This window comes from Sylvia atricapilla, chromosome 4, assembly GCF_009819655.1.
Source record: "Sylvia atricapilla isolate bSylAtr1 chromosome 4, bSylAtr1.pri, whole genome shotgun sequence".
Taxonomy (NCBI): domain Eukaryota; kingdom Metazoa; phylum Chordata; class Aves; order Passeriformes; family Sylviidae; genus Sylvia; species Sylvia atricapilla.
Window position 1 is genome coordinate 23937004 of NC_089143.1, and position 25130 is coordinate 23962133.

At 38.9% G+C, this 25130-nt stretch overlaps 1 protein-coding gene across 2 annotated transcripts in view; it reads left to right on the forward strand.

The window, feature by feature from the left end:
* The window catches only part of CTNNA2 (catenin alpha 2), a 469159-nt gene that overhangs the window by 327139 nt on the left and 116890 nt on the right, over positions 1-25130 (forward strand). The gene's annotated exons all lie outside the window — the stretch shown is intronic.

A 25130-nucleotide genomic window follows, 5' to 3' on the forward strand; every position in this document is an offset into this window, starting at 1 on the left:
AGCTCCTTGGATGGCTCACAAGCACATTCACATCCTCATTTTTTCCTGCTGACTAGATTTTCTCTGAGTGCTGTGTGTAGTAAATGCAACATTACCTAAGAGGCTCCATCAAAATCTGGAGCAAATAGTGGATGTTACAATGGATATTGCACTCTAACTGCTGTGTCTGTGGCACAATATTAAATATAAATAATTACTTTTATATATACAGGGAACTTTCCCCTATAACCATTTATATGGTTTATTTCTAGCCTAACGACTGCAGGAATTGAAAAAAAAAATCTACTTTTGCTGTATACCATACATCACACTCCTTACTTTTCATTCTGAAGTCAATTTTCCAGATGTTTCTTCACAAAACAGAATAGAGTAGCTTAGCAACTACAGGAGACTGTAAAAATATATTTACTTTCCTGCAATGTGTTTATTTTCTGTTTGAATTTTAGGGGATACTAGTTTAGATAAGATTGTGTCAAGGCTAACGGAGTAAATTTTGTGTATAGTTAAGTTTTGCTTGACAGTTTATAAAACTGAAACAACATTTCACAGAGTGGGAATTAAAAACACCCTCATATGAAATGTGTAATCCAGTCTGCTTAATCAAAATATCAAGAAACAGAAAAATATTTTTAGGTGCAGTAAGAGTAGAATCACAGAATCATTTAGGTTGGAAAAGCCCTTGAAGATCATGCACCAAGGCCACTACTGAACCAAGTCCACAACATTCATTTCTCCAATGTTGCACTTAATCCCAAAGGAAAAAAAATAGAGTTTTAGTCAATATATAAAACATCATCTTTTGCAGAAACTTCTGCCATTTAGCTTCCACTTAACCAGTAAAGATACAATAAAACAGTGGAGCTATTTTAAGGGTTTCTTTGATTTTAATTTTTAATTTTTTCACATGAAATCTAAAATAAGTTTGACTTCAGTGCTGAGTTGTTTTAGAATATGGAGAATAGACAGAGTTTAAGAACACATGTTCTGATTTGTAGATCCTCTGGAGCTGAGGCAGATTCTCACCAAAATGATGGGATAGGGACTTCTGCATTACCTTTAAAGCTTTGAGTCTCAGCCCTGACTGTATTTTGGAGCCTCCTTATAAATAATGAAGGTTTATACTTGGAGGTTCCCATCTAACCCAGTCTTCTTAAAGAAATATAAACCCCTCTGAATAAGAGTTTAAAAGTCGCTCAGCTGTTTTACATGACTCTATCAGTTATAGCTGGGCAAGTCCTTGCTTTATAAACCTTCTTAGTCCGTGGAAGTACAATGGCTTTAAGAAATTGCCAGGTCCATGTCTTTGCTCTAGGGCAATATTCATTTGGTCATTCCTGATACATCAGCTCCTCTTGAAGACTCTGAAAACTTCTCAAGGAAAAGTCTCTTCCCCGAGAGGGTGCCCCAGGCTCTCCAGGGAATGGGCACGGCCCTGCAAGCTTCAAAAGGATTTGGACAACACTCTCAGGGACAAGGTGGGATTGTTGGGGTGTCTGTGCAGGGCCAGGAGCTGGATTCAGCCATCCTTGTGGTCCCTTCCTACCCAGGATACTCTGTGATCTGTAATTCTGCGATTCACTTCTCAGATTCCAGGAATTTAACACGCTCAGTGCGACCAGTCTTCTCCTGGTGCTGCATATGCTGATCTTCGGTAACTGCTTTTGATCTGGTTTGGATCCCTCCTAAACTGTCCTCATTTTCTGTATGCACAGTGCCAAAACAAACCCCAAGGTGGTGGAGCTGAGGCCTTGCTAACGGGGAGGACAGGCTGTCCTGGCTGCTGGGTGTTCCTGCTGGTGGCAGCTGGGTGACACTGATGGCTCATCATCCTCCCGTGACGTGCAAGACCTCTTCTGCACATTTTCAGATTTTCTATAGAGCTGCTACTTGTTCTGGGTTTTATAGCTGTTATTCCTGACCGAGTGAACACCTTGCACATGACCCTTTTGGAATAGCTTTTTTTTTTTTTTTTTTTTTTTTTTTTTTTTTGGGACATGAAGTGCAATTTTTCAGAGTAATTTTGGATTTTTGTTCTGCTCTCCTGAGCACTTTCAATGCTTCTCAGCTCGGTGTCACCTCCAAATTGAATAAGCATTTTCCATGTGCTATCACTCAGATCATTAATGATGATAGAAAACATTGATGGACCCAGGAAAAAACCTTCTGTGTCATTTCTAAGTGAATTGCTGTAGGTAGAAAGCTCATTATATAGCATGGATAATTATATTATATTAATGAAAGTATGTAAAAAAGGAATTATTTGCACCAAACAGTGGTGATGGAAGAACTAGCCTACACCAAGATTTCCTTTTCTCCTCTCTAGTTTTGCCTGAGTTGGAGTTACCTGACTTCAACTGACTTGGTACCATCTGAGGCTCATGAGCAGGACACAGAAGAACAAAATAGCTCTTCTAGAGTTGAAGTGAGTCCTGTAATGAGAAGGAAAGAGTGTTTAGGTAACATGCATAAGCAGTGCAATGCATTTTTCATTCCTCTGCCTGCTCAGAAAGTCTGTAGATTATGAAAAAAACTCTGTTATTTAAATAAGGAAATTTGCAAGAACTCACAATAAAAAAGGATTTTCTTCATCTATGCTCTGATCCCACAGGTGCCCACACAACTGCAGCTCCCATCTCCACCATTTCCTTGTGTAACAGCCTTTCCCACAGAGCTCGAGAATTGTAGGCATTCACTTAAATGCACAAATCACTTTGTGTTGAATTATGGATTTTCTTAAATTTTGTTTTAATATGAAACAAGATTCTACTATTTTAAATAAATACCTCTCCTCATTTCTAGCTGTAGAGCTTCTGTGAGAAGACTTACTACATTCATATATTCTGTCTCTATGAGCTCAGTATAACATTTGAATTACTGATTACCTGCATTATGTGTAAAAATTGATGGCGCTGGACAGCTGTGCCCCAGAGGACTCTCAAAGGCAGTAACTATTGCACTGAAGGCCTGGAATACATTATGGGCATTAAGTGTGTGCAGGTGTATTTGCTGGCCTTAAACTTCAGCTTTTCATTCCTGTTGGTCAATGACCATCTCACATGCAGAATATATTTGATGAGGTGACCCTTGCCACCTTTGGCTTTCCACGCTGAAATAAAACTCCTGTTTTGGGGTTTTTTTTCCCATAGCGTTATTTTCCTGAGAATATACCCAAAGAGATTTGCTTTGGTTTGGTTTGCTGGGATGGTTATTTACCAGCCCACACACACGCAAACAATAAATGACAAACTGATAGGAGGTTTTTTTATTATCTAAACTGCATTTCCATGAAACCTTGGCTTATGTGCAATGATCTATTATAATATTTCTTAGAATTTATTTGACACCTGTCCAATACTCTAGGCACTTCCAGCTATCTAAAGTACATCTGCAGCTTCCAGTGCAATAGTATTTTTGCACTTCCAGTATTTTTCTTTGTGTCATTTATCTTCAAAACACCTGCATGAAATATTCCTGCTTATAAATAGATAGAGAAGGTAAACAGAGACTAAACAGAACAAACACCACACAGGATTCCTGAGCTGAAGCAGAGATTTTGTGCTTCACAAGTCATAAACTGACACGGTGGGCATCCAACCCTTTTCTTCTGTAGCTTGTCACACAAAACCTCCTGCTTGGATCACCCCCTCACAGAGATTTGGTTTTCATGCCCACGAGGTTGTAATACCTTAGTCAGGCATGTAAAGAAGAAAGAGCAGCTTGTCCAGAGCTGGCTTTCTCATTCCTTTATTTGTGTCTCAGTTTTGTTTCGTGTAGCCTGCCTCTCTGAAGGGGTTCACTGGCACACATGGGCTAATGACTCCAGGCTCGTGCTGTTTTCCAGACAGACATCCCCTGTCTGGAAAGGGCTGGCAGCAGGTCGATGCAGAGCTAATCTATTATCTCTATTGCTAATTATGATCTTTTCAGTTTATCTTGCTGCTACTCCTTCCTGCAGGACACGAGTCCTGCTTTGGTTCAGGGGCTTGCAGCAGGAGATGGCCACATGCCAGTGGCCACACAAGCTGGTGCTGGTATTTTGTCTGCACCTGAGCATCAGCTGTGCAGAAGAAAACCTAAAGGCAGATCCCAATCCTGATGCCTTTGGGATCTTTATATGCCTTGAAACACTTAATGCAGAGAGTGCCTCATTTTGCACCATGTCTCATGAATTAGAGATTAAGGAGTGAATCTTTGTAATATAATCCTTAGAAATATTTTGTTTGCCTGGACTCACCTGTGTCACAGACCCGGGGAAAGCTTGGCTGGGACGAGGATTTGGCACCACCACCTCCCAAAGAGCCATTTTACCCTGCAGGTCAATGTGTTATAGGGGCATGAGCTTCTTTACTTGTGGGTTACAAGTTCCCCCCTCAGTACTTTCTCCCCAAGCTCCCTTTTCTTTGTCACATATTTTGGTTCCCAAATCAGGCTAGATCATTTGACCAGAATAGAATTTCAGAGCTGGCAATGGACAAGATTTTACCGGACTTGCAATTTTAAGGCAGAAACCCCTGACAGCTTTTGCGACCCCTTCTCCCCTGTGAATCTCAGATATTTGTGTGGCCAGAAAAGCTGAGCTGGTCAAGGCACTTTGGCTCTTAGTGAGGGGCTGGGTTAAAGGATGGCTTGTAAATGGAGAGCCAGGAATTACAGCTGGATTTGAAAGGAAATTGTGAATTTGTGAGGTTGAAATGGTGAGTAGTGAGAGAGGAGAGAAAATAGAGGCAGAACTGAATCAGAAGGATTTAAAGCAGATATGGAAAAATACAATACTGGAAAAAAGCAAAGGCAAAACCCCATAAATGTACAGGTACTGATATTGTGAAGAAGTTTCAAGTATTTGATGGAACTGGTAAAAAGGGTAGTTTTGAGAAGTTATGCAAATATATATACCCAGTGATCTAATATTCAGAACGTTGGGAGAAAAATGCACCCAGTGCAACTGGTGCTGGCTCCTCAAGGTCTGCTGAAGCTGTCAGCAGATCTGCTGCCTGTTACAGACGTGCAAAGACCATATTCATTGGTTTTACTCACAGCAGGGAGGAATTTAGCATATGGGTGATATAGTTTAACCTGCTTAGCATATGGAGAAAACACTATAATGCAAATTTCCTGCTACCTTGGTACATTGCCTAATAATTTAGGATAGTTGAGTGTGCAATTAAAATTAAAATCTGTGAACATAAAGATGCTCGGTAGCCTTGGAGTAAGGAAAAAAGATTAGGGTGGTAACAGTGACAAAGTCTAATAGTGGAAATTTAAAATGACATTTAAATTAAATTCTTGCCTGTGTTTGTAAGCGTGGCAGTGGTTAATGGGGTTTTGATCAGTGCAATATGGTGTCCTGATATCAGCACAGACAGGAAATTTGTTCACAATGCATTAGCAAAAGGTTCCTGTGGGTGTTGGGGGTGTCCCTTTATCACCAGCACTGGATTTAAATGGGATGAATGAGTTAAAGATGGGTCTGCAGACACAGAAAGCCAGGCCAAAAGTCCGTTTCTGTTCCTCGTGAGAAGCTTCAGAGAGCTGATTCAGGGCTTCTCTTGGAGCACCCCAGAGCGCAGGAGAGGTTCAGACAAGCGGAAAAGGTCACATAATGCCCCAAAGAAATTGCTCTGCATCATATAATCTATGGGGGAAATCAGGAAGATACAGCTTATGTGGTTTTGGTTTTTTCTTCCCTCTCCAGAAACTTACCCTACATTTCTGCCTTGAGCAGATGTCTTCAAAAAGTGTGTGGGAAATTTCCAGGAAAGTCTCATGCACTTGAATTTTATTATGTTTCTCAAGTGCAATAATGATTTCAGAGATGACTGATGCTATTATTTCATTTAGTTTGCAACATTTTCTGTTTCAATTCCTTTTACTGAGTTTGCACAAATAGAATTAGCTGTCATACTTATCACTGTGCTAAATCACTGAGTAAAAAGAGAATATATAGAATTTCAATTTTTTAATATTTTCCTAGGCTTGTGAAATGTTCCTTTTTGTTGTTTCTTTGTTTTTTTAAAATCTTTTCCAGATTTGATATTCATCTGTCTCTGTGGGGGCACAACATTCAATCCCACTGCTCAAACTAAGCCTTTGTATTGATCCTGTATGTCAGGAGAGAGTGAAGGCTGAAAAGTCACTTGGTCCAAACATTTGGGTCAGCATTGAAGTAAAGAAATGGAAGTAACGAGGCAGAGGAGAGCATTTAAGTGGGATATTTTAAGGGGCTGTATTTACAGCTTAGCAAACCAGGAGGTGTCTCCATGGGAGCCTCATGGGCTCTTCAGGTGTCTCAAGTCCAGAAATTATTTCATGGATGAACGAGGAGGCAAAGAAAACATATTGAGCCATGGGCACATCTCAGCCCAGAGAACAAAAGCACTGCTCTAGGAGCAGAGCAAATTCAGAGCACACACAGATGTTGTGCAGAGTATTGACAGCCTGTCAGAGGAAACCCAGGTTATTTAGTGGGTGTATGAAAGGAGGGAAAAGAAAGGAACATGAAAAGAATTGTGACTCTGTTGTAAGAAAAAACCACGACCCAGGCAGTCAGTCTGAGATTGTTTAAATAGACAGGAATTCAGCAATAAACATTAGAACTGCCACTTTGAGGAGCAAACCTTGAACCTGTGGGCCAGGAAAAGTAGAAAAGATGTAAGAATCTACAAACTGGAGAGACAAAGCACTGGACCCTACAGCCTGCAAGGAGCCTCTGTGACAATATGACTCCCAATCTGCCCTTTCCCACTCACTGCAATGCCCATTCCAGTCAGACTCCTTGCCTGTGAGCTGTGAGTTTGAGGACGCTGACCTTGATGGAGGGAGTTGAGTTTCGTTCTGGAGGCGTGTCTCTGTGCTCATACATATGCATAAGGATTTGCATGTGTTTGTGTAACATCAAATAAATGTTGGGTAGCGTTTGCAGCCTTCTCTGAAGTGATATAGAGGGAGTAGGTGGCAACTGCCCCAGAACGGGGAAGGGCTTGCATGCTGAAGTAGGAGGATGGCAAATATTATTTATGTTTTGTGGTTGCTGTAGCCAGCTCTTATGTTTCTCTAACTCCAAATATTTCAGTTCCAAGTTCCCGTATCTTCGTTTCCTGCAAAATGTTCTGAATTTTGTTTTAATAAAGAAAACTTCTAACTGATGGGTGTGCATCTGATGGAGATATTTGAAACACAGTATCTTAAGACATAAAAAAAAAAAGAAAAAAAAACCATAAAAATGCCTTTAAACATGTTTTATTTTAAGCCGCATTCTTTTTGGTTTATGTGTCTATGTCAAACTCTTCAGAGTGCCATTATTGTATCTATAGATTTTATTTTTATTAAGTTCAGTCCAGTGGCCTAATGCCACCTGAAAGGGATGTAAAGAGGGGAATAAAGAGCCCACAAGGGCTCTCAAATTGGAATTTTGAAAAGAGAATGAATGCTCAAATTTGTTAAAATTGTCCTGCTGTATTTATAATGTGCATTCTAGGAATCACTTGAGGGATTTGTTCCCCATCCACTGGTTTGGTGGTCTGATGCAAGTCCTGCAACTGGATCAAATGAAAAATATTTTATAGACAGTCAATAGTGGTCATAGAACTTTTATCAGTGCAAGCTGGTTGAAGCATCATTTAGCTGTATAAATGCTCTCTGATGCTATAGTAATTGACATTTAAATAAAGACTTGGATAGCAGAATGTTTAAATTATTGGCTTTTAAAAATAAATATTTGCAGATCATATTTACAAAACAGAGTATTTCACCCACTTTTTCTGAAGCAGTAAACAGGTCTGTTCATTTTCTATGCATTCTTTCTAAAAGATTATTGTATTTAAATGCTGGTTTTACAGTGCTCAATTAAATACAAGGCATTACTTTAGAAATTAATAATTTTTGCTGTGTGTAACTGTAGGAAATCAAAAAGTTGCGGGTTTTATTATGTACAGTTTAGGTGGAGTCATGCATTTTGTTTGGTGGTGAGAGATCAAATCTGAGCCCAAATTCTCATTCCAATGCACTGAACTCCTCAGCTGATCCAGCCACGGGTGTGCATCTTTACCCAGCAGAGCCCAGGCAGGATCTCAAAGCTGCTCCAAAAGAGTGGGAGAATGGGAGAATGCACAGAGAAAATCTGGGACATTTTCAGAAATTTTTTTTTTCTTAGACTGATGAATTAATTCTCATTCTGGTAATACTGAGGGCAGGTTTTGAGTAGTTTCAATTACTCTGTTTAGGAAAAGAAAACCCATTCTGAATCAAAAATATGCTTCAGAATCCAAATGAATCATAGTATGGATCTTTAAAGATCATCTGGTCCAGCTTCTCTGCTGTGAGTCAGGAAATTTCTCACTAGATCAAAGCTCTGTACAACCTGACCTTGAAGGGGGCCTGCCCAGAGATGTGACCTTTGAAATTACCAAAATACTTGAGAAAAGGGGAAAAAAATAATTCTGAGTTTATATATTTGTTTCAGCATAACATCTGTAGAATATAAAGGCCCATAAAATCTATGTAGTATAGAGCAACACAAAAAGCAATAGGAGCATTCCTCTTATATTCCTTCTATTGGCTTGGTATTTTTTTGGGTTTTTTACTAAAAACTCTGCTGTATAGAGCAGTTTGTGATCTCTTTCAATGACCTCTGAAGTCAGTGAGCTTTTGCACTAAACACTATAAACTTATTGTCAGGCACGGGAGATTAGATGTGATCATGATTTCTAGTCCAGGAAACTGAAAATTGGTCTATATTCATGAATGTGCTGTATAATAGGCTGTTATAAATCCAGTTGTGTTATTAGGATTTATTACAGAAGGGAAGAATCATGGTCACCTTTAACTCACTGGATTCAAGGTTTACAGAAATAACCAATACTTGTCTTTTCTTATAAGAAAAAAATATCAGCAGTGGTACCAAAACTGGTTAAGTTAATATAATTCAAAAGTCAATTTAAGCCATAAGTCATAAGGATACAAAGCCAAAAGTTTTCACGGTATTCTGTATTCAGAAGAAAATATTTTTCCACATCAATTTTTGCTGTTCTAAACGATTTTTCTGGGTTCAGGGAAGGTGTTTTGAAATTTAATTTTATTTCTGATTGTCCTACTCTGATCTGCTTGGTAATAAATTATACTAGTTTCTCCCAGTTGATTCTCTTTTACCCAGGACAGTACCTGGTGAGGGATCTCTCCCTGTCCTTATCTTGACCTTATCCTGACCAGCTGAGGACAGTGACATCAACAAACAATAAATGGCAAGTGAATTAAGATATTTTACACAATGCATAACATTGGGCACTGTCCTTCTTAGCATTGAAAATATTAATGACACCAGTCAAGAAAACATGGTTATTTTGATTTATTTTGATGGTTTGATGGTAAAACATGGTGTATTTGAATTACAAAAGCATTACACACACACAAATGCATAAATATGTGTCACCCAGCTTTGTTTTTGTTTTGATAAAATTTGAAGTTATGTGGTATTTTGGAAATAGCTTTCGGAGGCAACAACTCATTCTTCTACAAGTTGTTGCAATTTGTTTCTGATGTCAAAAATAGGTTTTTGTAGAGCAAAATTATATTAGAAGCAAAGAATTTCACTAGGAGATGCTATTTGTTGTAATAAACTACTCTGAAGTTCATCAGTCAAAGTGAATACTGGCATAGACAATCGCTCTACCAGCCTCATTTTGCTTTTAAAAAAGAACTCTTTATCAGAATTTCTACTATTTAGCTATATTAAATGATTGATGGGCACTCTTCTCTTGATTTAGCAAGTCATCTAAGAAAAGAAATTTCATTTTTGGGTTTAAAAATATCTGTTAATGTGTACACACAATTGTGCATTTAAGGTGATTATCTTTTTAAAGAAATAGATCTGTGTCTAAAGAGAAGCTGACGAAATATTAACTTTGTAAACTCATTCTTTTTGTTTTCCATGAGCATGTGAGGTTAAACAGGCTCACCAGAGACATTTATCAGTGCCTTGCCCGGTGTGGTCATAGATTTGAGGTTGTCCACTCCCTGTCCATGCCCGGCAGGAACGCAGCCATCTGGGAATGTGACAAAGTAGCATTGGTGACTTTGTGTCATTTTCTGACGTGGCAGGGAAGCTTCCGAAATGACTTGGCATTTTAGCTCTGAATACACACTAACCCCACGTAGCAATTACTGTATTTGGAAGTATGCACATTTATAAAATTATTTTAAACATTATTGAATCATAAAAATTTATTCTTTAGCCACTTAAATAATAAAGTATTAATAATGGCAAATAATAGCATACAATTCCCAAACTGTATTGAAACTAGGGTGTTCTATCCATTTGGCCCCTGATGCCAGAGAACAAGCTATGAACATAGCTTGAGATCTCAGCAGAGCTGACTTGATCTATTTAGAGGCCTGTTCTGCATCATTTCCAACTGCTTCACAACGCTGACTTGTTAAACACTTTCCTGTGGCCAGCCCCAGTCAACCCATCTGTGTTCTGTGAAGTTCCTCTGAAGGTCAAACCTCAAAGATAGTTTCAGGACAGATGCCAAAATGAGTTTACACTCTGTGGATGCAGTTTTGCTCTTTATCTTAGGCCATCACTGAATGGCTCTGAGTGTTCAGAAGTCACAGCCCTGTGAAGTATAATTTGGATATCCATGCAATACTTAATCTCAGGAAATAACCCTTTCTGATTTTTTTGCAATGAATCTTTTATGTGTATGAACAAAATAAAGTAGAAGCTTGTATTGCATGTTGTTGAATAAGATTATTAAGGAAAATATAAAGGAAAAATAATCATGCTTGTCAGTTATTAAACCTGAACTAGGATTCTCTTATTTAATCTCTGCTATCTCTTGATTTTGATCTGGGACTGAATTTCACACGAATGCTGCATAAATATTTTAATGTCTGTGTAGTTATCCTTTAAATAAACAGCAGTATTTAGCCAGGTCATTACAACCCATTTGTGTCTCCTTTTGTCTTGGGGAAAACTCCTCTTTGATTCTTACATGCCTTTTCTCCTCTCTACTCTTCAATCCTTGCAACTTTTAATGATAGTTATTAAAAAAAAATATAGAGAAACCAGCCTTTTCTTTTTGCAACCTGTTGTTGTGCATGTAGGTATTAATTAATGGCAAGAATGCCCTCTGTTCTCTCAGAAGCAAGAAGGGTATTTTCCTGTGAGGTTACTCTTTGATTAAAATGACCTTCTTTTCCCACCGGTTCCAAGACTGAGGGACAGAATGGGTGTGTGGCATGACATGACTGAAAGATAAACTTAAAACAAGTGGTGCCATGCATTGTTCCAAAATCAAATCTGGAAATGCTGGTCTTTGACACAGGTGATCACAACTCCATCCTGCACTCCTTAAACGGGGAACATCGCCCAGATATACGCATAATTTACTGAGTTTGTCGTGGTGAACATGGCAGTGCTGAGTGAGCTGTTGGACTCAATTTTAGAGGTCTTTTCTAACCTTAACCAGTCTGTGATTTCCTGACAGCTCATGAAACTCTAGAAATTCTCCTCAAAACCCTAGCACAGTACAAATAATGGAGCACAGCAGAGTTTCACAGGTTGAGACTTAGCACTTCTCTCCCACATACAAAATCATTAGAAAAATAAAGTTTTCATTCCTGTGATTGCTCCAGCAAGATAAAGAAAAGAGGAGGGAAAAAAAAAAAAAAGACTGTTCATTTTATACGGGAGAGGTAATATGCATCATGGCACTGCTTTGAGAGGAGATACTTCCTACCCATTTCACACTTTAGAAATAATTACTTAACACAGTGCAGCCCATTTTATTCACAGTAACTTTTTCTCAGTAATTTACTTGGTAGTTCTGAAGTGAAAAGCATCATGCAGTGTGGAAAGCCACAGAGCTTCTCCTGCGGAGCTTTAGTTTATTTTTTTTTTTTTATTTCTTTAGGTGTTTGATCATCATGGAATTGACTCACCCATAACACTAATTGCCATACTGAAGAAAAATTCACTAAAATGTAGTCTATTAGAAGCCAGGGTTGGGAATTAGGAATAGAGTCAAGTTCCCACAGAATTCAGTTGTTTCTCCTCTTGGTGCACATCACAACCAAGTGGAATGTGCAGAAGTTCCTCAGTTGTTTTTGTTTTAGTGAAATCATTCGTTTGTGTAGTATGCATTTATTCAATTATAGTATCAAAGATAGTGCCAGTGGAATTATGGGTTGTGGCATATAAGAAAAGAGTAATAAATAGGAAGTGTGGAATGCTGTATTGTACTAGTACAGAAATTGATATCGAAGTCACAGAAGGGCCAAATTGCTGAATTATTGAAATAACACTATTTTAAATGGTTGATATCCTTCTATATTAAAAATAAGTTTGATGTGTAACATCAAGTTTTTCAGGAGGGAAAGGATCAAACCAGATGTAGTGGTCAGTCAGCACTTTCACCACATGCAGTTAGTTTTGTAAGCATTTATCATTAAAAGGGGTTCTGAAAAGCTTCAGCTGTCTGTGGCAGTGCATGATTTATACTGAGACTTGTAAACCATCCTGTTTGTCTTGACACAAACCATTACCCATTCCTCAGGGAAAAATCTCCTGCAGGGAACAACTCAGTACAACCTAAGATCTGGAGTTCACCTCCAAGGCCAATATTGATTGCCAATGGAAGGCACATCCAGGGTAATTTAGGAATTTCAATTCAACAGGCTTTCAGTCCTTTTAAAAATGTACACATGTGTCTCATTGGATGAATTTTCAGAAGGATCTAGGTGACTTAGATGGATATAAATAACTTTGGAGTTGACAAACCAAATCCAAGCCTGTTTTAATGGTCTTTGGATGGCTGGGCTTCCTCTGATAATTCTGAAGTCTCATTCAGTTTCATTTATGAACATCAGAGTGAAGGTGATGGCAATTAGCATCTGTTTCAAATTTATTTCAGGTCTTGCACTGGAAGCACACGTTTCAGTCTGCTGTGATTTCATTTAACATTCCTTAACATTTTTTCCACCTCATTTCCTACAAGAAGTCTTTGTGGCAATCTACCAAAAGAACTAAGTTCCTTTTAACACTTTCTGAGGTATTTTCTGGGTTTTAGTAGTGCCAGAAGATGGCAAGGAAACTTGGAAAAATAGGAGTAATTTAATTGTTACTATTTTAAAGGGCAGAGTATTAACTGTTCAGTGGTTCTGCATGTTTCATGTTCACATACTTTGTTCCTTTCCCATTAACTGTGAGATGGGCTCCAGTGGAACTTAGGAATTTCAATGCCGTCATTACCAACGGGGCAGAGTTAACTCGTCACTACTGCACAGTCATAGTAATAACTCTTTTTGGAGGCATTTATGTGCTGTGCAGAGCTATTCATTCAATTACCCTCTGGACCAGGCAGGGATGGTCAAATTAATTACTATCTCATGAATATAGAAGATAAAGGGCCAAATCCAATTAAAGACCTCCGAGTCTCTGAGCTCAGAATTACAAGTTGGTCATTTTAAGTGATTTTACCACAGGGGCACCTAGACCTGGACTGTGCATTGTGGCTCTTGAAAAAATGAAGTCACCTCATTCCAGGAGATTCAGTGTGCTGAGTAAAGTCCATGCCCCCATCTCTCCTGGATCTTAAAAGTCCAATTAGGTCTGGAAGGAGAAGGCTTTTTCCAGCTTTTTTCAGTTCTGTCCTGAAGACATGCATTGACAGGGGTTAAAAAAAAAATTCTAACACAAATAGAGGTTATTTTACCTCCTATATTTAAATTTTACTAGTTGAGGATCATATAGGGCTTTGGTCTCCTTTCCTGTCATGGGGATTCACAAATCCTTATATCCTTTACACCTCTGAACTGGGTTCCTTTTTACCTATTCCAGTGAAACTGAGCTGTAGTGCAGACTGGGGTGAAGGAGTCAGGACTCCAGTGCCCACCCCAGCATATCCCACCTGGGGACTCCAGGCAGGGATTTTGCCGGAGGTTTGTATTTGTTTGTCCTTTGGAATCCACCAAATTTGCAGCCCTGCCTTCAGCAGGAGGAGTCATCCCTACCCTTCTCTGCTCCTATTTCATCCACTTAATCCAAGTCATTTGCTTGAGGATTCCAAAAATAAATCTTTTATTCAATGGAAATCTGGAGTGTCCATGAAAAATGAATGCTCCAATCATTCAGTGGAAATAATGGTAAAACTCCTGCTGACTTGAGAGGGAGCACAGAGAGGCTTTGTAAATGCACCAGTTATCATTTCAGTAAAGGTCTTTATGTATTTAATTTTATTCTAATAACAAAATAAAATCCAAAAATATTTCTGATATCTACAAGAAGAAATAAGGCCTCTAATCAGTCTGTAGAAGTAAAGCATTATTTTATGCCTAATTAGTTTGTAATAGCATTTCCAAAGGGTTTCTTTTTCTGTAAAAAAGACTGTTGATGAAAATGTCACAGAGTTATTTTCAACAGGCTTTTGCTTCAGATATCCCACGTGGACATTCTGTTATTTTGTGCTGGCTTTTACACTAATGCCCTGTAATTGTGTTTCACTTCGTCTGATTAAACTGACAAGTAATTTGAATGGATATCATTTAACACATTGATCTGAGACAGTGGTAGGAATAGACCATGGCTTTTGCTCTGTGAAAACAGAGCTGGTCCTTTGCTCTTGAATTCTTTTGGATGTCGGGGTGGAGTTTTAAACCTTTTTTTTTTTTTTTTTTTAATCCCTATTTCCTCAGGGTTGTGATGTCCTACAAAGGAGCATGTGGACACAAAGAAGCCTGTACCCAAAGTGAAAGGTTAATTACCATGATGAGGGTCGGTTTATTTTCTTTGCTCTGGTTCCATTCATTCCAAACAGGGGCTGAAGTTTTAGTACATGTGCAATTAAATCTCTCACTCACTGTTTGCTTGAAGGTGGAGTTATCAGAGGAGAGTGTCAGAGTGAAAATCCTCCTTGCCAGGCACATGTCACTGCCCTCAGAAAGCCTGACACATCCACAGGTCATTGTGGAGGCTGCACAGCAGGTGCCAAGTAGGGCCCAGCAGTGGTTTCACTGGATGCAAGAAACATCACCCAAAATTATGTCAAATATTGTCTCACTGTGTACTTCAATTAGGTTTTCAGAGGAAATTTGATTATTAAAGAGAATGCATAGAGAAAAAGCCCTCCCTGGGTGGTCTGGAGGATACTGGCAAGATAAGGGGAAAAAAACCCTAGCAACTAATTGGATAAAGCATTTATTCCTCTGTTATAAGTAGAAATATTGAGTTGACATTGACTTTCAGCTGCCTGCCTTGATGAACACATTTTTGATTGGACATAAACAAGATTTGTTTCCTCATGGATCACCCAAGAATATTAGCACAATGCAATTAAAAAGAAAGAAATGCAGATGTAATAGTCAATACACATCTCATCCAGGGGTCTATTGCATAGTGACAGATGCAGCCAACCAGCTGAAATCCCATTTTTCAGTGATATTTGTTAATCAAAGCACTGTAAGCCAAAACAGTTCTGTGCTTCCAGCGCATAATACCTGTCTTTGTGCCACGAGCAGTAATTCTGGACCTAAATAGAGCAGCAGAGTTGGAGCTTCAGTCTTCAAGAGTTCATGAGAAATGTTCAACCTGTAAATGTGAATGCTTTGCTGAACCTCCAGTGGTCACTTCATTTGTCAGGGGTGCTTATTTGGTTAAAAAACTTCTTTGCTGGAAAAAAATCATAAAGGTTCATGCTGTGGAAGCCAACATTACAGACAAGTGTTGTCATCAACTGGAGCCTTTTTCTTAAATACCTAAACAGACAAAAAAGTCTTTGCTTGTAACCAAGGAGCATTACGTGCTTCTCCTATTCCTCCAAGAAAGAGCTGGAAAATGCTAAAAGGATGTTTTCAAGGAATGCTGATATGTCTCAGGAAGTCCTGCATTTAATTCCTGTGACTCCTAATGCACCCTTTGGTATAAAACCAAGCAGGAAGAGAAGAGCTACAGGTGCTGTGTAGTGAATAAAACATAAAACTGACAAAAATACCAGACACCAATATCACCTCCACTAAGAGCTCTGACAAGGATTTCCACTAATCTGTGACAGGGACACAACAAAGATTTAGTCAATATATTTCAGGGTTCAGATGCATGAAGTATTGTTCATTACATGTTGTAAGACATTCTGTACTTCTCTACCCCTCTTCTTTTTTAGTTGCCTATATTGCATCAACTTTTTCACCAACAGAATTTTAACACAGTGCATGACACAAGGCTTTGTTAATAACTATATATGACTCAGGAACATTATTATGCTAAAATAATAGAATAGACTTTTCTCAAAAGCTTGTATTAAAGTTGGTAATTTTTGACATTTTTTATTTACACAGTCCTTCACTAAGGGCTTTGATAGCTGAATGGAAAGAAAAAATTGTATACTTCTTCCTTTTTCTCATCTTTTTTAAATTAAGAGAAGGCATCCAGGAGCAATTTAAAATCAGATTGCAATTTACAGCTGCAAAGCAGTTAGTGGTTAAAAAAGGAGTTTGTAGTGGACCCTTTGCAAGTAGAAGTCTGTGAAGAAATTAGAATAATTTTGAATTCTGGAGTAAACATTTCTGACCTTCTAAATGGAAACATCTGCAAGATTTTGCTTAAATGATGAGTGGGGAGATTCTCAACTGGTGTAAATTAGTGTGGCTTCAGTGAGGCTGATGTTTTTATAACAGTTTACATCATTCAGATTCCTTTCCTCAAAAATTCTATTTTTTGTAAGCATTTAAGCGTAACAGCATCAATTTTCTGTACCAGCATCTCCTGAATAGAAATGTACATAGTTTCTTCTATGAAAACCCTGATGTTTCCTCTTTGAGTCCTCCGAGTAGGCATTGCAAAGGAAAAGATGTTCTTCAACTACAGGAAATATTCCGCCAGATTAGAATTCTAATACACATTGTTATAAAAGCACCCCTCCAACAGGAAGGGATGAGGGGAAGCTTCACAGACATCAGCTCCCAAGGACAGCAGGACAGAAGCGAGGAGAAGTGGACTTGCATGCTAACACTCCTGTCCCCTGTATTCACAGCGACGGCAATCACATTACACACACTCAGAGATTTCTCGAGGACACATCAGAAAACCTCTCGGAGGTCTTGGCTCCTCCAGCTGCATTCCCTTGTTTCCCCCATTATCTGCAAACTTCAGGTCCAAATCAGGGTGGTGTTGTTATAATATGTCTATTATCTGATTAAAGAAACACAGATACAACTGGAGGGGTTTTTCAGTTTTCTTCATTGAGTTGTGGCGCTTCTGTGACCCAGTTCTCTCAGCCTTTCCTCACATGGCATTCCTGGTGCTTGGATCAACCTCCTGGCCCTTTTCTGGACCTTTTCACTTCTCTTTTGCCTATATTAAACAATGTTGAGTCCAGTATTGATCCCTGAGGGACCCCACTTGTGACAGGCTGCCAGGTTGGAAAGGACCTGAAAGTGTTAAGATTCAATGTTGAACCGAAATTCTGAAGTGTGCTTCTTTCAGACAGGGAGAAGAAGGTAGATCTTATTTCAGGACCTCAAAATATCCCATCCTGGGAGGAATGTCTTGTGCAGAAGCTTGTAAAAAACATGCCCTTACAATTCTCTTCCAGAGAATTTTTTAGTTCTCTGGAAGAAAACCATGCAAATCACACATTTGTCGAAGATACAATCTCCACCCTGATCCTTAGGAGGGCTGGACACTCATTGCAGCTGTTGAATAGGCAGTTTATGTCACGTAACTCAGTATTCTTTTAAGAATTAATCATCAAGTACTTCAAGCTCCCCTCCACTGTCAATGGAGAGAAGCAATCCTCTGTGATGATAAGTACTCTGTATTAAAATAAATATGCAAGACAGATGGGTGCTCTAAAAATGCCTGTCACTATATATTGAATATAGAAGGAGCTAAAATAACTAGATTTGATTCAGTATTTCAGAATGGTAAAATTAAATGGGATGGTCCTACCCTGAGCACTATCACTGCTTTCTGGAGTGGCAGAATGTGTTACATTATAATCTGAATTCAATTAAATTACACACCTCCTGTATGATAGGATATTCTTACCAGGTGGAAGAATTTCTTATTGCTGCATGGCTTTCACCCTCTGTCAAAAAAAACCCCTCCAAACAATGGATATATTTTATGCAATAAAAAAATCAATGAGATTTGGAAGTTACACAAGCTTTGTCACTTAGGAAAGTCCCACCAGATGCCTTTTCTAAATTTTCAGTGCCTCAGAATGCTGTAAAATCCAGTCTTGGCTAGTGGCTAGAAAACCAGAAATATGTCCTCACCTCAGTGATCCGTGTTCAAAAATACGCAGAAATGCAGAATTATTCAGTGTATCCTCTACAGATGAAAAAAATGATCACCAAACCCAAATCATTGCTGCCTTCATTCTCAAAAGTGAAAAAGTTCTCCATTTTATGCAGCCTCTAATATTATTTTAAATGTAAATATGTAAATTCTTCAGCCTTTTTTTTTTTTTTTTTTTTTTTTTTTTTGGAAGCTTTAGATGCAGTCTGTGATTATGGATAATATCAATCAGTAATAGCAGCTGCCACCTGGGAACCAGTATGTTCAAGACCTAATCTTAATTGGTGTTTCAAATCTTGCTGCTGCCACTGATGACATTTCTTGAAATCTTTGGTCCTCCAAAAGACAGGAAGTCTCTACAAAAGTGAATTATGCAAAACCAAGAAAAATTATGGCACAAACCAAAGCAAAATACTCCCCTACATATGAGTTTTCCCACTTTGGAGAGGTTAAAAGAAGAAGCTACACATGGCTGATACTAAACAAACCACTTAATTTACCAATTCACAACTCGAAGGCATTAAGATATTGTGGTGATGTGGCCTGCATAAAAAAGCATACATAAAATATAACAAGAGAATCTTCTTCAACCAGTAATGGGTACAGTTTTTATGATTTCTTTATTTTATTACATACTTAGTTTTAATTGTGTACGGACCTAGATAAAACTAGCTTGGATGCAGGCCAAGGATAAGATTTGCACACCTCAGGTACTGATACTGTGTCCAGCTCATGGTTCATTTTAATTTTATTGACTTTATTTACTATCTGTGATTGCAAGGATGTGGCTTCCCCAGCTTTCTCCATAGCTGTAATTATTCATGCTACCTGGAACCAGATAGACTCACTGGTCACAGGGTAATTAAACACTGCTGAGAGCAATTGTTTTATTTAAAGAGAACTTACTGTCTGTATCATACATTAGGAGCAGATTATTTAGTGAGTGCCATTCTAGAACTGAGCATCTGTGGGAGGGGCTGTAATTCAGTGTTTTGTTGCAAAAAAGCCACGTCCTGACCAAGATGGGATTTCTCTTCATCCCCAGCAGGGTGGGCAGCAGGAAATGGGGATTCTGCCCCTCTGCCCCCCTCAGGTGAGACCCCACCTGCAGAGCTGCTCCAGCCCAGGGACCCAGCACAGGAGGGAGATTTATGGAAGCCAACATTACAGACAAGTGTTGTCATCAACTGGAGCCTTTTTCTTAAATACCTAAACAGACAAAAAAGTCTTTGCTTGTAACCAAGGAGCATTACGTGCTTCTCCTATTCCTCCAAGAAAGAGCTGGAAAATACTAAAAGGATGTTTTCAAGGAATGCTGAGATGTCTCAGGAAGTCCTGCATTTAATTCCTGTGACTCCTAATGCACCCTTTGGTATAAAACCAAGCAGGAAGAGAAGAGCAAGTTCAGAGGAGGCATCAGGATGATCAGAGGGATGGAGCAGCTCTGCTGGGAGCAAAGGCTGGGAGAGCTGGAATTGTTCAGCCTGGAGAAGAGAAGGCTTTGGTGTGAGCTCATTGTGGCCTTCCAGTGCCTGAAGGGAACCTGCAGGAAACAGGGAGAATATCTTCAAGTGATGGAGAGACAGGACAACAGGGAATGGCCTCTCACTGACAGAGAGCAGGTTTAGATCAGGTATTAAGGTGAAGTTGTTCTCTCTGAGGGTGGGGAGGCCCTGGCACAGGGTGCCCAGAGAAGCTGTGGCTGCCCCTGGTTCCCTGGAAGTGTCCAAGGCCAGATTGGACAGGGTTGGAGCAACCTGGGATAGTGGAAGGTGTCCCTGCCCATGGCAGGGGTGGAATGAGATGGGCTTTAATGTCCCTTCCCACCCAAACCATGCTGGGATTCCATGATTTCTATCTTTTCCTTTCTCTGTGGTGACTCAGCTTTTCTCCTTTGCAACCACCTAAACAAAGCTCTAAAGACCTTACTACACAGCCTTTTTTACCCCCTTTTTGTGCAGAATTATCTTTTTTTCTTTTTTTTTTTTTTTTTCTCCTGACTAAATAAATGAATTTTTAAGAGGACATGGAAACATACAAATTTTTGTTCCACAGGACAGGTTTCTATAGCAAAATTGAAAATGAGTGCCTTCAGAACCTCCAGTGCAGTTCTTTAGAATAAATTCTAAAACCAAAAAAATTTATACGAGTAAAAATACAATAAAAATAGGATAAAATCACAGAACTGAGTACAACAGTAATTTACACACATTATGTATCAGTGTTCATACCACACTCCGAAGAGACTTCTTAACATTCAGTCTTTCTTACACTTATTATTTTAAGAAGTCTTCTTCAGCTCATCTCTAGAGGAACTACACAGATTCTGTAAAACTTGTTTTCATGACCCATCTCCCTAGAAAGTTGCCAGAATTTTCAACTTCCAGTGAAATTTAATTTCTGTTTCTCCTGGAATATATTGTTTAGTCTTTTCCTGACCCAAAATGAATTGTCTTCTGTCAGAAGGGGACTATGTATTGGTATGTTTAAACCTAGATTTCTGCTTAAAAGCACTGAGGCAGCCCATGCCTGTTGTTCGAGATGTTTTTCTTTTTAGTACTAAGCTTCTCTTCATCACTTTTAAAAGGGCTATTGAACACTGGCATAGTTTTAAAGGAGTGATGTTCAACATTTAAAATAAAATATTAGGACAGATACATTTTTGAGCAGCAATTTACACCTTAATAAAACATTGTGATATTGAAGTTCTGAATAACCTGTAAATAATGGAGCCCTCTACCTAGGGGATGATGAAAATATAAAAATAGATCAGTATTTGGTAGTTTTTGGATCAATAGATAATCTTTCCAGCTGTCTCCTGGAGGCTAAATTACTTGAAACAGTAGTGAGGGTGCCTTGGATATGCAACACTTGATGTTTTAGGAGATTGAGCTCTCCCAGATATTTTGGCTTACATCTGAAGCAGCAGAGAAAAAAAAAAAGTAATGTCTGAAAATGGTGGTTCCAAACCATCTGACATAGATTATTGTTAATAATAGTGTTACTGTTTAATTGAAACCCTGAGCTTCTAAATCACGAACTTCATAGGAAAATCCTGTTCTCTAAGAATCACTGCTTTAGTCGTGATACACATTGGGATTTTGTCTGCAGCATTATTCTGTAGGCCTGCAGTTGGCCCACTTTTGTGTATTTCTTGGCACTCCATCTCCTTCTTTTGTAGGTTACCATTGTCAGCCTTGTTCATCTGGCTTTTTCTTATAATAATGTGCTCAAAGTATTGGGTTTGCTTCTCAGACATCTCTAAGTGACCCTAACTTTTCAGTGCAAGGATATTCATTACAATAACATCCGTCTTTATAACAATCATTTTGGTAGCTGTAATTTTGTCTGTTTCATATGCTGAAATTTGAGCTCTGTGATTTTCTCATTAGTGGTATCTGGAATTATTAAAAACCAGCAATACAGTTCCAGTCTGAAGCATCTTCCTCCAAGGTTGACCATATCTCATCTAAAATGCACTGAGTCTCTGGGCTGATTGGCCTGACTGTCCTTGTCTTGGTTCTGTGATATTCTCTAGGGTCAGAAAAATGTCCTCTTAAGTACCTCATGCTGATCAAAAGAGTTCTGTAATGAGCAAATCGTGGCATGTAAATGTTCTTAATAGTTGTGATACATATTTGAGGAGTTTAATATTTTACTCTAATAGTTTAAACTGTAAAAAGGAAAAAAGGAGAGGAAAAGGTCTTTGTAAAAAGGAAAACCAGTGTCATACCTTAGCAGAGATCTTCCTAGCATTCAGCAGATACTGAAATTTCTCACAATCCTTTAGTGCTTTTTGTTCTCATTTTATTTTTTTTTTCCCAACCAAATGAAGTTGAAATTCCCGTACAAATAAGTTCTGGCCTTAATACCATGCAGTTTTACCTGTAAGGCTTTTCAGAGTTTGCTTCATGTAAATGACTGTGCTCTGTCTTTGTTGTTCAGGTAATATTGTTGACACTGCTTGAGAGTGGAAGCATTTCTTGATTTCTTCCACTTACCAGACGTGGATGTATTGACAACTTCTCGTGTCAGGTGGCAAATCAGGCTTAAAAACACTTGAATATTATACTCAGGGAGCTGGCTCTGACGTTGAGTGGCCTGGGAGGGAAGTGCAACCTTAGGGCAGAAATGCAGGGGAAGACCCTCTCCTGAGCTGGGGGAGTCTACAGCCAGCTCAGCCCCTGGCCAGAGCCTGTGGGAATGGCTCATCCTGAACTCAGAATAAATCAGATGGGTAGGGAAAAGCTCTAAGGAAATTAGAATGGAAACAACTTAGACTGAGAAAATAGTTTGAAAATATCTCGAGTACAAGCAGTGTGCAAATGCTGTTAATGGTCACAAGATATCAAGGACTTGATTAATATATTCTCCTATTCCAAAGTTCTCCTCATTACACCATGAATAGATGTAATTCTGTCCATAGGAACTTGAATACGGATATTTTGGCATTCAAGGAATTCTGTGCATTTCTCCTCCTTCTCCTTTTAACCCAATGCCAGAAGCAATTTTTACTTCCTTTTCATCCCAAAGTATCTTTCTTCCCTTTGCTGAGAAAGATTAACAGGGAAATGGCAAACGGCTCAATACCAAGCCTTTTCATTTTCTCAGGAAACGAATAAATTACTTTCTATCCCTTTTAGGAATGAAGGCCAAAAATTTATCACAGAGCAACAATAAAATAAGAGTATTTAAGGACTTAAATAAATAAACTTTAATAAACTTATATTTTCAGCACAGAGCAGATGGTGTTTGACAGACCTGCCTGAAGCTATGTAGCATCACATGCCATGCTAGTTATTTTTCAATAATGTGATTTACTAAACAAATTTCTTTGAAATCATGTGGTGAAGAAGGGGGATTGTATACATACTAAACGGCAGTAGCCATTTTATAAGTAACAGGTGAAGAACACTTAAAATTCCTGAGTAAGTAAAAATGGTGCAGAATGGGAGATTTCAGCCATATTTGTGAGAGTTAAAATGCTGCCATTGAGAGAGCTCATTTGGATCTCTTGTTTTGGTTTAGTTCTCCAGCACATCCCATTTAGCATCTCAGGCAGCATGGAGGCACGATTTGGGCAATTGCATGCAGCAATGTGGAACAGGCTTTGCTCTGTTTTGGACCGGCCAGATGGATATTGACATTTGTGCTGTGTGGCCTTAGGGTCACAGAAGGGTTCCCAGTTGTTTCATGTTTCACAATAGGATGTACCTTAAGGGCCACTGTTTATATAAACACTGCTTACTTAAAACTGGAGTCAAAAAGTTACTGGATAGATTTGAAGAGAGGCTTAGGAGGGATGCTGGATTTAGGCTGCCATGGGCCTGCTCTTAGTAGAGGAGCCTTTTCCTCTAAATGGTTCAGTTTATCAAATGCTTAATTTATTTAGTGTCACTGTATCCCATAGCTGACTATCCTGGAAGGATTCCCAAGTTCCTGCTCAAGGACAGCTTTCTGACCCCCAAAGTCAGTGCCAAGCATTAATTGCTTGACCTCACCATGTTGGTGGTGAATGCAAAATATGTCTGCCCCGCATGAGATCAGTGAAGAGGAATTGTGAACCACTTGTTTTATTTGAGAGCGGTAAAATACTGTCCCTATGTAGTCTTAAGTGTCTTGGTGTTTGCTCTTTGCTTATTCACGTTGTAATAATACCCAGGGAATTTTGGCCTATTCCCTGGCAAATTGGCAAATAAGTTTGGCAAATTATTCCCTGATTTAATTAAAAGTAAGGAAAGAAAAAGTGCCAAACAAAGGTTGTCTTTGCCCCAAAAAAAAAGTCTTGACATACCTTCTGTGGTTATGGATCTTTCTAAGCCAATCCAATAACGCTTAAACAAAGAGAAGGAGAAGAATTTAAAGAATATTAGATAAACTGAATTATTTGACTGGGAAAATAAAGTATCCCAGAACATGAATGTTACCAGGGAAACTTGGTTCAGCAACTGCACAGCACACAGGTGGAGTAATTTTCTGTTTTCCTAAGTTTTCTTAGAATATAACTCTGTATTCTAACAAACTAGAACCTGGCTCACTTGGGAGTCCCTGCTGTACCACTCCAACAGTCAGAAGAGTCTTCCTGAACCAAACTTTCATGCCTCAGCTTTATTGTGAAATTTCAGCTTGAAAAACAGGCTCGATTGTGTGCACATATGACAGCTGCTGTCTTGAACAAAATACCAGGGACTGAATTCAGGACATGTAAAACCAAAAGCCTGTGCTGACATTGCTCAGGCTAAAGAGACGTGGCTCTTCAGCTGGGGACCAGAAGAACTCAGTCAAAGGATGAACGCAAGAAAAGTGAGATAAAAATATCAGTGGGTGACACAGATACCTCCTCTTGTGTGATGGCAAATGCTTTCCCTCTCTGTTTTCTGGTGTCAATTTGTGTGATTAACTCCAGATTTTGTAATGGATCCTTTTTAGAAAGCTAAGAGGTAAATTTATGTTTTGTATTAAATTCTGGCGGCACTTGATAATGTTATGTTTGAATTTTTAAATGAAAAAAGGGGATGGGTTTTAGCATTTCTAAACGATCATAAAAGCTTTGGCCTCGTGTCATAATTAGAATTACAGGCAGGAATGAATGCCTAAAGTAAAGGCTGGAACAGAGGCCTCTTGCCAATGTAGGGCTGATAACTGTGCTGTACATGTGAGAGGATATCATTGAAAGGGTGTCTTTAATCCCCATCCCACCCCAAAAGTGACTTCTCAATAGCTCCCAGAAACGTGTGTGCTATTAGGCTCAGCTGGAGAGAGAAAATCGCTCTTAATCATATGCAAGGAACAATTCTAAATAGGAGCATTTGAAAACAGCCTTGGGAGGAAAAGACTACTG